Below are 13700 nucleotides of genomic sequence, written 5' to 3'. Positions count from 1 at the left end.
TCAGTCCACCTTATTTATAGCCCACACTAGGTACGCAGCCTTTCACCCTTCAAGCATCAGCGTGAGGGAGGTTATTGATGAGGATTACCCACTTGCCCTCCATAGGCTAGGCAGCCCTGAATGATGACTCTAACAAGCTCAGCTCTGTCAGATCAGTCACTCTGGGGTGAGCTGATGAGAAAAGATTGAAAGTTTAAAAATACAGTCCTAGAGAGACTATTTGACCCAAAAACTTTGACCGAAAAACAAAGATGTCCCCTTAGGGGTGGGATGGGCACTTTTAAGTGGCTCACATCTCTTTATCAGAATTCTGTCTCCGTTTTTCCTCCCTTTCCTCTCCCACCTAATAAAATATCCTCTTTCTAACCCCTCCAGCTTCCCTGGGTTCATGCAGCTTGGGTCTTTAAATCTTGTAGTACAGACTGTCTCCAGTGCCCAGAATGAACACTGACCTCATTTCCATCTATAAGCATCCATAGATTTCTTCAAAGTTCATATATCATCTGCTCCAAGAAGCCTTTTTTGAACCCCACAGATCTCCCCATTCCTCAAAATTAACTTATATTTACCCTATGGGTATATATATATACATGTTATATTGTTTCTATTCCCATTCCACCCCATTCCCCAAAAAAGGTAAAGTTCTAAAAGGCAAGATCCAGCTCATTTTTGTATTTGTGTCCTCAATGCAAAGCACTTCCTTAGGTAGACAGAAGGTTCTTCTTAATTGCTGATTGAAAGAAATCTGTTGTTAGCACATCTAGTCACATTATCTGCTGCCTATGGGCAGAGGTATATTCCATGATTCTGTTTCCCCAGGGTCCTTACAAAATAAAACAAAGACATGGCCATTTAACATGCTTCTCTATTCCACTTCATTCCTAAATCCCTACAAGCTTCTTATGTATATCAGTACATACTTGAGAGGAGTGGCTTCTGAGATCTTACTACCTCCAAAAAAACCTTCTCAGATGCACTGAGAGGTAGTAGACTTCCCAGGCTCACTCATCATTTACAAGTTAGATTTTTTCAATTGCTCTCATTCTTATTATCTTATAATTTGCACATCTCTCTCTACTTGTATATGTTTCTTAATGAATGATTTACATTGATTTATTTACACCATTGTGTTATGACTTGGAAAGAAAGAATCTACTTCTAGTGATGAGTTATTCTAAATTTTAATAGGCTAGTCTTCAAACAACTACAAAGTTTTATGTAGAATCGATAAGTTTGTAGAATACTTCCTTGGATCCATTATCAAAGCTTCCAAAGCTTTCTAATTAAGACTTATCAAACTTATATTCCATAGGCATCATTCTCAGGAACTTGGGGTTATTTCAATGCTACAATGAAGTAAAATAATATACAATAAAAGAAGCTTTTATTGGATGTTATTATGCACATGCATGTATAGTAGTATATATACACATACATTTTGACTCAGTTGACTATTGATTAACTCTCCCTAAACTGAGAGACTATCATAACTACCCATCTAATTACTTTCTCATTAATATAACCTTTTCCTGAAAATAAAAAGGTACATCCTTCATTAGAATTTTAGAAGGAAACAGGAAGATTTTCATAAATGATATTTCACAGTGATTCACATCTTTACAATTGACTTAAAGCCCTCCTATTTTTAGTGTGTTATTGATGATTAATAATAAAAAAAAAAAAAGCTCTGTGGAGCAAGATGTTGCCTAAAAGCCATTCTCCCACTGAGGTCTCTCCCATGAAACTGTCAAATTATACAGCATTCCTGGAAAGACATAACTGAGAATCTTGTTGATGATCCTTAAAATCAAGCCATACCTAAAATAGGGAGATAGACTCACCAAAGGAATTCAAAACTGTGTTGGAGACCAAAAAAAAAAAAAAAAAAAGTTTGATCTATCTATCCATACATGAAAAAAATAAGTGGATGAAGAATTGTCTGTGACAGAAAAAGAAAAAGAAGAAGGAAGAAGAAGAAAATGAAGGAAGAAGAAAGAAGACTACAGCAAAGAATGGACAGCTCCTAAGCTTCACTGATATCCTTCAGATGTCAGAAGAATTCAAGGAAGGCCTCCAGCATACTAAGTGGACCTGCTTTGACACACTTATAGGAGAATTGGGCAAAGTCACCTAGGACAAGCAGATATAGATAGGTTTTGATCTTTACTGTTGGAAGCAACACACAGAAATGAAATCACAAACCCATTTGAGTTTATTTAACGTACCAATTGAAAGGAGCTCAGAACACCATAAGCCTTCTTTTAAATGAAATTCATAGCAAAGAAGGGGTAAAAAAAAAAAAAACTGGTCCTGCCATCAACACTGGAAAATCAAAGTGTCAAAAGTACATATCACTTAGATTCTAACATTGAATACATAGTTGGATAGGGAACTCATCAAGTTAGTCTTTCAAAATACCTATCTTGTACAGGCATTACAAAAGCATAATAAACGGGGTCTACAACTGAGTAAGAGGCAGTTTGAAAAACTGCACCATGATTTCAACAATTCCAAAATGCTCATTCTTTACCTCTAGCACCCTCCACATTCATCTTAAAGGCTATAACTTTTGAAACACTATGATCATGCTTGCAAGCATTGAAAAAGGCAATGGTAGAAGTTGGTTTTAACATATCACCAATGATGAAGGGATATAAAAAATAACATCAAAAATTTGAATGGTGGGAAAAGGAGATAGACTGACAATGTAAGAATGGGAGACAAAAAACAAATAGACTGAGTGATATATTGGTTTCATTGACCTATTAAATGAACTAGAAAAAAAGCCCTCCAGTAATTTGGTCCATCCTCTATGGAAATACATAGATAAAAATCACAGGATTATAAGACAGCTGTCATCTCATATCAATGAAATCCCAGCTTCATCTAAGTGTTTTAATATAGACATAAAAACATATAAGGTTGTTAATGCACAAAGATGGTACTACTTGCCCATCATCTAGAGAGAATGGACTCTGAACAATGTGTCCAACAGTGAGGTTATTACAGAGAGTCATTTATCCCCTGGTATCCCTTACAGACAACTGCACAAATTGTGACATAGTTAATTAGGATCAAAGATATATCAAGGGTCCCTAGTCTTCAGCTGGGAATGAAACCTATTAACCCTAAATTCATCTTTGTTAACAATAAAACTAAATGGCCTAGTATGAATGATCTAATTTCAATCTTTATGTCTTGTGCCTCAGAAAATAATAATGCTTGTTAATTGATTGATTGATGAACCTAATCATTCAAGGACACCTGCTTTTTCTCAAAACCAGGGAATATAATCCTGCCAAGGCTTTCTATTCTATTGACTTTTAAATTTTCTTTATTTTTAGTCCTTTCTTAGGACCACATAGCTTTTTAGACCTTTGACCTTGTTCATTTTCTGGATTCAGAGACATACTACATCCAAATTCCTAACTGGCTTTCTTCTTTCTGCCCTCCTTCTAACTTACTGCCACTATATATGCTCAAACACAAAAATGGCTTTTTTCAGAAGAAGAATGTGTTTTTAGAGAAATATATATTTTGGTAAATGATTAGAAACACACATTTAAGCTTTCTTACCTAGTCTTTAACTAACATTCTTCAGGCCTAATTTTTAATTTGGCCCTTGTGATCCCCTCTAGACTGGGATCCCATTCCATGACACTCAGCTCCCTAGTGAGCCCTTAAAACAGTGTTCCTTTTGCTTGGAACATCTGTATACATATTGCTTCTTTCCAACAAAATATTAGCTTCTTTTTTTTTTTTTTGTGAATAAAAAGCTATAATAAATAAATAAATAAATAAATGAATTTTGAGTTCCAAATCCTGTTCCTCCTTATCTCTCTCCCCATCCACTTCCTCAAGGAAATAAATAATTTTACATAGGTTTTTTATGTGCAGTTAGACAAAACATATCCATATTAATCATGTTGTAAAAGAAGATAGACAAAAAACAAACAAAAAAAAAAGTGAAAAGTAGTGTGCTTTGATCTGCATTCAGACTGTATCTCATCTTTCTCTGGAGAAAGACAGCATTTTTCATTATCAGTCCTTTGGAATTGTCTTGGACCTTTGTATTACAGAGAATCTCATGGGCTTCCAATTAATGGATTCTGAATCAATCATACATATTGTTGTCGATTACACAGTTTTCCTTAATAAGTATGAGTAAAATATTAGCTTCTTGAAGAGAAGAATTTCTTTATCTTTGCACTTCAGTGTCTAGCACCAAGGATGGGTGCTGGAATGCCAAAGGTAGAATAGCAAAGCAGGAAGATAAACAGGATCTCAATTTCTCTATTTGTAAATTTAGGGATTGTGCTAAATAAGGTCCAAAGATCCTAAGGTCTTTTTCAGCTCTGAATCCAATCATTTTATGATTCTACCTCCATCTATCTCATAAATGCTGAATTGGAGTTGAATTGTCCATCAAATGATCTCAAAGTCATCCTCAGTCAGTCAGAAAGCTTTCTTATTGCATGGGCCATTGGGCATTCACCCATATTCTCACATAATCACTACCTTCTATCTTCTTTCTCAATCAAAGATAAGAATTTTTAGAAATATTACACTATAACAGCCCTTTTTATGGTGGCAAGAAACTGAAAACTTACTGGATGCCCATCAATTGGAGAAAGGTTGAACAAGTTATGATATATGAATGTTATGAAATATTATTATTCTATAAGAAATGATTATCAAGATGACTTCAGAAAGAAGAGATTTATATGAACTGATGCTAAGTGAAATGAGTAGAACCAGGCGATCATCATATACAGCAATAGCAAAATTATATGATGATCAATTCTGATGGACATGGCTCTCACCAACAGTGAGGTGATTCAGACCAGTTCCAATGATTTTATGAGGAAGAAAGCCATCTGCACCTAAAGAGAAGACAGTGGGAACTGATTGTGTACCAATCCATAGTATTTTCACTCTTTTTGTTGTTGTTTGCTTACATTTTGTTTTCTTTTTCATTTTTTTCCCCTTTCGCATTTGATTTTTCTTTTCTTTTCTTTTTTTTTTTTAAATAATTATAACTTTTTATTGACAGAACCCATGCCTGGGTAATTTTTTACAACATTATCCCTTGCACTCACTTCTGTTCAGACTTTTCTCCTCGCTCCCTCCCTCCCCTCCCCCAGATGGCAAGCAGTCCTATACATGTTAAACAGGTTACAGTATATCCTGTATATAATATATATGTGTAGAACTAAACAGTTCTCTTGTTGCACAGGAAGAATTGGATTCAGAAGGCAGAAATAACCCGGGAAGAAAAAACAAAAATGCAAACAGTTTACATTCATTTCCCAGTGTTCTTTTTTTGGGCATAGCGGCTTCTGTCCATCATTGATCAATTGAAACTGAGTTAGATCTTCTCTTTGTCGAAGAAATCCACTTCCATCAGAATACATCCTCATATAGTATTGTTGTTAAGGTATAAAATGATCTTGGATCTGATTTTTCTTGTGTAGCATGATATTAGTGGAAATATGTATAGAAGAATTATACATGTTTAACATATATTGGATCACTTGCCAACTGGGGGAGGGTGTAAGGGGAAGAGAGGGGGGAAAATTAGAACACAGTAATGTTTGTAATGTCAAACATTATCCATGTATATATTTTGAAAATAAAAAGCTATAATTAAAAAAATAAAATATAACACTTCTGAAATTAAGGACGAGCGTTATCTAATGTTTAAATATTAACATACTCAACTTCTATCCTTGTTCTATGCTGGTTCAGTTGCCAATAGATCCTGAATATCTTTGTTAGTATATCTGTCTGAAAGTATGTGATCCCAGAGGACAGGGACTGTGTCTCCATCACTCATTCTTTACAGTGCCTAGTTCGGTCAGATGCTTAAGGAAGCTGATGATGATTCAGCAGGGACCTGGAATTACAAAGATATTTGTCAGATAAAATGAGCTCAATGATAATATACAAAGATATTGCCTCCAACCTACTGTTATTTTTGGATCATTTCCCCAGCAATGAGGATAGGCTTACACTGAGCTATTCAGTGCTGTGCAATGCAACTGGGTTTTACTAAAAAGCCTACTGTGTGTACCACAGGTAAAACAGAAAGGAAAAAAAAAAGTATCTGCCCACAAGGAACTTACTTACAAACAGAGAGATACATTTATATAGAAAAGTAAGTGAAGGATCATTTGAGGAGAGAAAGAAGCCAGATAGCTAGACCAATATTTGAATCCTGTTTCAGATTGAATGTGATCCTTAAGTCATCTAACCTCTCTGATCTTCAGTCTCTGTTCTTATGAGAATAATAATGGCAGGTACCTTAAGGGATTTTTGTGAGGAACAAAGTCTGGAATATTTGAGTACAAATCTCACCTTAGTCATTTATTAGCTATAGGATCCTGGGCAAATCACTTAAGCCCCCTTTTCTTTTCCTGAGGCAAGTGGAGCTAAATGACTTGTCCAGGGGCACACACAGATAGGAAGTGTTAAGTGTCTGAGGTCAATTTTGAACTCAGGTCCTCCTGAGGTCAGGATTAGTGCTCTACCCACTACACCACCTCACTGCCCTTTAAGCCCTCTTTTAAAAAGCTCTCTCTGCCTCAAATTTCCTCATCTTTAAAAATGGGGATAATAAGAGCACCTACTTCCAAGGGTTGTTTTGAGGATAAAATGAGATGATATTTGTAAAGTTCTCTGTAAACCTTAATGTACTATACAAATGTTAGCTATTAGGATGGGGGAGAAGCATCCTACCAAAGAGGGATAGCCGCTGAGAAATAACATTCTTAAAATATGAAACAACTTCATCTCTTTCAGTTCTCTTTCTGTCTGTTGAGACAGAACTGTTGGACTTTCCAAGCTTTCCACAAGACTCCCAATGGGTGGGAGGAAAAGGATTCCTTTTTTCTTTTTCTCCCTGAAGTCTCAATGCCAAGTTGTGTTTTTGTGGTTGTGATTGTGCTTGTTTTTTTAATCATCCAAATGAAAATTCTGGGATATAATCTTTTTGGCCATTTTTGGAATTTGGTCTGTCTGAAAATGCTACTTCCTGGATGCCAAAGGGTTACAGATACTTTATTAAATCCCCAGATTGTCTATTTACTCTTGTTCTTTTGTGCTCACTGCCACGCTCCTTAGTAATGGAGCCATCATTTGACTGTCCAATAATGTGTGAGCTGACAGCCATGTAAAACCTAACCTCTCTTCCTCAAGGATGCTTCTCCTTGATACATCTGTGATGTCATCCATATGTGTACTTCCTTCAATGCTGCAGATCACAGCCCTACTTTTTCATTTGCAGTAACTCTTCTTTTTTTTTCTTTTCTTTTTTTAAATTATAGCTTTTTATTTACAAGATATATGCATAGGTAATTTTTCACCATTGATAGTTGCAAATCTTTTTTTCCAACTTTTTCCCTCCTTCCCCCCCATCTCCTCCCCCAGATGTCAGATTGACCAATATATGTTAAATATGTTAAAGTATAAGTTAAATACAATATATGTATACATGTCCAAACAGTTAATTTGCTGTATAAAAAGAGTCGGATTTTGAAAGTGTACAATTAGCCTGTGAAGGAAATAAAAAATGCAGGCGGACAAAAATAGAGGGATTGGGAATTCTATGTAGCAGTTCATAGTCATCTCCCCGAGTTCTTTCCCTGGGTGTAGCTGGTTCAGTTCATTACTGCTCTGTTGGGACTGATTTGGTTCATCTTCATTGTTGAAGATGGCCACATCCGTGAGAATTGATCATCATATAGTATTGTTGTTGAAGTATATAATGATCTGCTGGTCCTGCTCATTTCACTCAACATCAGTTCATGTAAGTCTCTCCAGGCCTTTCTGAAATCATCCTGTTGGTCATTTCTTATTGAACAATAATATTCCATAATATTCATATACCACAATTTATTCAGCCATGCTCCAACTGATGGGCATCCACTCAATTTCCAATTTCTGGCCACTACAAAGAGGTCTGCTACAAACATTCTTGCACATACAGGCCCCTTTCCCTTCTTTAAAATCTCTGGGATATAATGGAGTAGCTCTTCTTATTTGCTCCTACAGATACTTACAAATAAAGATACTTACATTATTGTGGCATATGCTTTTTAGACCAAGAAACTTTCATAACCTCTTCTTCCCACAGGCAAAAAAAAAATGAATTTCTAATGGTAAATTTTCAGACATTAGAACAAGGAAAGTGAGAAGTCTACTGGGTTGCACTGAATATATTTGTATCTCTCTTGGGACATTTGGAAAATACTTAGGAAGTATCCTTCACCATAGGATCAGAGAGTTGGAGCTAGAAAGGATATGGGAATCCATTCAGTCCAATCCCTTCCTTTTTGAGATGAAAAAAATTAAGATCTAGGGGCTGTCTTTGGTCCGGCCCAAGCTGCGGGGTGGATTCGCGGGTGGGTGTCCCCTCTCGCCTCCCTCCCTCCAAGAGTACTTTTCGGTGCAGTTAAAGTCCAAGTGTTACTTTGAGAACGGAACAGAGATCGTGCGGCTTGTGAGGAGATTCACCTACAACTTGGGAGTAGTTTGTGCACTACCACAAGTGATGTGGGGGTGTTTGTGGCGGTCACGGAGTGGGGGCGGTGCAGTGCTGAAGATTGGAACAGCCAGAAGTATTACTTGCAGGACTGTCGGGTCTTGGTAGACACTTAACTGCCCACACAACTACAAGGTGTCTAAGCCCTTCTTAATGCGCTGGAGGGCTGAGCCGGAGGTGGTTGTGTCCAACAAAGATGACTTCCCTCCCTGAGATATCGCAACCTGCCTGTCTGCTCTGTCAGTGATTTTTATCCTGAGGTCATGGGGTTCTTTAATGGGCAGGAGAAGACGTTAGTGTCCACAAGCCTGATCAACAATAGAGACTGGACCTATGAGGCCCTGGTAATGCTGGAACTGACTCCCAAGCTTAGAGATGTCTACACCTGACAAGTGGAGCACTCCAGGTTTCAGAGACCTGTCCTCGTAGACTGGAAAGCCCAGTTTGACTCTGCTCAAAATAAGAGGTTGAGTGGAGTAGGGGTCCTTGTGCTGGGTCTCATTTGGGATTAACATCATTGTCCACAAAAGGAGTTAGAAAGGAAATGGGGGGGGGGGCTCCCAACCAGCAGGGCTCCTAAATTGATCCCTTCCTCTATATTCCCTTGAACTGTTGCTTCCCCTTTCAGCCTCCCTCCTATGTTTGGAGGCTTCCTGCTTGTGCCCAGATCTCCAGGAAGTTAGCCCTCTTGTCCCCTTCCTTGGAATAGCTCCTTCCCTACACTTTCTACTTTACCTGGACTCTGGTGAATTTCCCCAACAGAACCTCAAAGAACTCCTCCATCCTCCTTTCTTTCTGTACTAGTATTTTATCATTTTTGTGCCTTGAGCCTTCACCCCCTAATTAAAAGGCTGAGAATCAACTGGTGTTTGGTGACACAGAGGCAAAGTGGGGGAACAGAGGGAGGAAGCTTCAGTACTTGGGATTTGTAGAATCTGTCAAAGTGTGAAATGCCTTCAGAGGTGAAGATTGCCATCCATCCTCACTTTTTCACCCTGGGTACCTCTTCACTATTTCCTTCCATAATTCCTGCAGAGAGTGATTGCCTGATATGCTACTAGTCTTCCTTTACTTTTCTTGACATTAAATGACATCCAATGATGCTCAAATCCTTAGCTTTCCCTATCTGATGGGCCCCTTCATTTTGGTGATGCTTCTCCCTAGTGACTTTTCTTCTCTCATTTTTGTTTAGTTCTTTGATGACATGCTATGGCCTGTGCTTATTTGTCATGTGCTTCTCCCTTGCACTTTAAACAAATTAAAATTTTGATAATACTACAAAAACAAAAAGGGAAATTAAGGACTAGAGTAATTAAGTTACTTGCCCAAAATTACCCAGGTAATAAGTTGAAAATTTGAACCTGGATCGTCTATCTCCAAGTCTAGCACTCTTTCCACTGTGCCTAGCTGTATATTGTATTAAGTCCTAGAAGTAAAAGAAGTAAATATACCACAGTCTGTACACCCAAGGAGCTTACAATCCAATAAGGGAAGAGGTCTGTGTACCAATAATGGCCACACAATGGAGAATGGAACATGTGCCAAGAAAAGATCCAGTCCAAATTCTAAGAAGGAGAAGGAATGGAACAAGCATTTCTTATTTGCTTGCTGTGTGCCAGGCATAGTGTTAAGAGCTCACAACGCTGTGCATGAGATTTGAAATCAGACTTTGGGTTGGGTACAAACCTCAGTTCTTGGCAAGTCACAGCCTTTTGGGGTCTCAGTTTCCATTGTAGCAGGATGATACAGTGGATAGAGTGCCAAACCTGAAGTCAGGAAGACTTGGGTATTGGGCATATATCCTCTGACCTAGTTTTCTATCCCAAAAGAAAATTTTAAAAAACCAAAAAGGAAAAGGACTTATGTGCACAAAAATATTCAAAAAAGCTCTTTCTGGTGTAAAAAATTGGAAATTGAGGAGATGCCTATCAATTGAGGAATGGCTGAACAAATTGTAGTATTAATTATGATGGAATACTATTGTGCTATAAGAAATGATAAGCAGAATATTCTCAGAAAAACTTGGAAAGACTGACATGGGCTGATGCAGAATGAAATGTATTGTGTACAAAGTAACAGGAATATTGCAAGATAATTGTTAGCTATTCTCAGCAACATAATAATCCAGGACAACTTGGAATGACTGATGGTGAAAAATGTTAGCCATTGACAGAGAAAGAACTAATGGTGTCTGAATACAGATTGAAGAATACTTTTTAAACTTTATTTTTCTTGAGGGTTTTGGGGTTTTTTATATTTTTTTCTTTTACAGCTTGACTTATGGAAATGTTTTGCATGTCTACACATTTATAAGCTACACTAATTGCTTGTTTTCTCAATGAGAGGCTAGGGGGAGAGGAAGAGAATTTGGAGCTCAAAGTTTTAAAAACAAATATTAAAAATTGTTTTTACATATAACTGAAAAAATAAAATGCTAAATGAAAAGTGACTGTTAATATCTTATTTTTCATTTATCATCAGGGAATACTTATCACTGTTCTATCCATTGTACTATGCTACTTTTTTTTTTTTTTTTGCTTAAGTATATTTTTTTCAAGGGATTATTCAAGGGCTATCCAGAATGGACAGGTCATAGTGGAGCCCTGACAAAATGAACTGGAAAAGGAAAGGGCAAATCACTCCAGTATCTTTGCCAAAAAAAATCTCATGGATAATTATTTGAGGACAGAAGGGCCTAACATGCTATAATCCATAGGGTCACAAAGAGATGAATACAACCAAAGAACAACAATGAATGTGTGTGTGCATACGCATAAATATATGGTATAATGTATAAATGAATATAAATGTATGGAGAATATTCTTTCTCTCTGTGTATGTATACATCTATATACATAATATGTCTTTAAAACACAGTAGCTGCTCAGAGAATATTCTACTTGAGTGCAAGTGTGTATCACCTTGCCTTTATTACACATATACCACAACATAAGTGTATGTCCATGTATACACATATATGTATATGTGTATGTACATACATAGATAGATAGATATAGAAGTAAATTCCCTATTATTTATTAATTCTTCACCTGAATTTTTACTTAATCCTCCCTCTTCCTCCTCTTCTTCCTCCTCCCCCTTCTTTTTGCCTATACACCCAATCCTTTCCTTTCAGCTAAGGTTTCAATAGAAGAAAATAAAAAGAAAATCATCATAGTCTAGGACCACAGTTTCTCCACATCCATTACATCATTTGTTTAATTATTTAATTTTTTTGAAAAGGTCTGTAGTATCATCTGTATAAGGAAGCCCTGATGAAGGACTGCATAGATCAATGCAAACCAGCAACTTTTCTGCAACCTTGAGTCTGCCTGGAGCATTGAGTTTATGTTCCTTGTTCAGGCTCACAAGTCAGTTTGTATAAGAGTTTACATCATTTATCCATACATAAATGCATCAATACACATCTATGGAGTGACTGCTGGGTAGATTAAGGAGGTAATCATCCTGTTATTCTCTGGCCCAGAAATCAGACCACATCTGGTATATGGATTGTGTATAGTTCTGGATTCTATAGTTTAGGAAGGATATTGATTAAGCATTCAGAGGAAGGGGAATAAGATGACAAATGGTAATGAATCTACTTCGATTCAAGCTCAATGGAAAGAACTGGAAATATTTAGACCGGAGAAGAGAAAACTGAGGGTAGGGCACATGTAGCTGTGTTCAACTATTTTAAGAGCTGTCAAGTAGAATGGGAATGACTTGTTCTTTTTGTTCTCAAAGGGCAGAACCCTTTGCAAGGAGTTATGAAGAAGCAAATTTAGGATTGATAAGAGGAAAACCTTTCCAAAAATTATGCTGACCAAAAATAGAATGGACTATTTGAGATAGTGGGTTCCTTCTCACTAGAGGACTTCAATCAAAATCTAGATGACCACTTTTTGGGTGTGTTTGTCATAGGGATTCTTATTCAGTTATGAATTGGACTAGATAGTACTGAGGTCTCTTCTAGCTCTAAAGTTCTGCTTAAAATACACATAAATTCTATCTAAAAATATGAATAGATCATTACTCTTTCCCTCATGGGGCTTATCATCTAATAGGGAAGGGAAGACAGAGACCCATGTAACTCTAAGGAGAATTAGAACATGATAAATACAGAGAAAGAGGTAATAATAGTGGGTAGAAAGTCAGTCTTGGAGACAGATTAAAGTTCAAGTCTCTGGAATAAAATTCTGAGCAACCTGTTTGATCCATACCAGAAGTAGCAGGTTCATTTATCCATTGGCCACGTCACATTTCAAAGTAAATTTGAAGATAATTCTAATAGATTTGGGGTGGATAATGCCATCTGCATCCAGAGAGAACTATGAAACTGAATGTGTATCAAAGCATACTATTTTCATCTTTTTTGTTTATTTCCTTGCTTGCTTTTTCTTTCTCATGGTTTTCCCCTTTCATTCTGATTTTTCTTTCAGAACATGACTAATGTGGAAATATCTTTTAAATAATTGTAAATGTATACAGATTGTTTGCTGTCTTGAAAGTGGGGAGGTAAAGAAGGGAAGGAGAAAAAAAATGAAACTCAAAATCTCATAAAAATTAATATTGAAAATTATCTTTACATGTAATTGGAAAAATACTATTGAAATTTTTTAAAAGAAAGAAAGAAAGGAAAGTAAACTTGAGGTAAATACCAGGCAGAAATTCAGATAAGTGTGAGACCATTAGCCCATTATATGGAGAGAAGTATTAACGGTGGAATATGGTCCCAAAGGTTGAGAAAGCAAAATGTTTGTAACTTGTGTTCTTATCTTCACAGTAAATATCCCTTTGTAAAGTGTAATTGATGTTAATCAATTGAATGGAACTGGGGCACTAATTACTGGTGGGGTTAAAGTACAAGAATGGTGGCTCAAGCTAATAGTCTCAGAAAAAAAAAAAAAAAACATTCTACTGCCCTTGGGATTATTCCTTCTGAATCATACACTCATTTAGAACCCTTGGGATTTCACCAAACCTAGTGAATGACTATGTAATATCTTCTAATTCTTACCATATTTAGACTATATCAAAATGATATCATAATTTCAAAAGGACTAAATTTGGGGTTCTTATAAATAATCTGAATAACCACATTAATATAATAGGCATTTCAGAATAATTTTTATTGAACCAAAGAAAAAGTTCTAAA

The 13700-nt window shown here is 36.6% G+C and overlaps 1 pseudogene; it reads left to right on the top strand.

Moving 5' to 3' along the window:
* Positions 1 to 4230: 4230 nt before the first annotated feature.
* Positions 4231 to 9653, top strand: LOC127557235 (H-2 class II histocompatibility antigen, E-S beta chain-like; annotated as a pseudogene).
* The last annotated feature ends 4047 nt before the right edge of the window (positions 9654 to 13700 follow it).

Source organism: Antechinus flavipes, chromosome 3, assembly GCF_016432865.1.
Source record: "Antechinus flavipes isolate AdamAnt ecotype Samford, QLD, Australia chromosome 3, AdamAnt_v2, whole genome shotgun sequence".
Taxonomy (NCBI): domain Eukaryota; kingdom Metazoa; phylum Chordata; class Mammalia; order Dasyuromorphia; family Dasyuridae; genus Antechinus; species Antechinus flavipes.
Note: the sequence above shows the minus strand (reverse complement) of the source record. Positions and strands in the feature narration are given on the sequence as shown.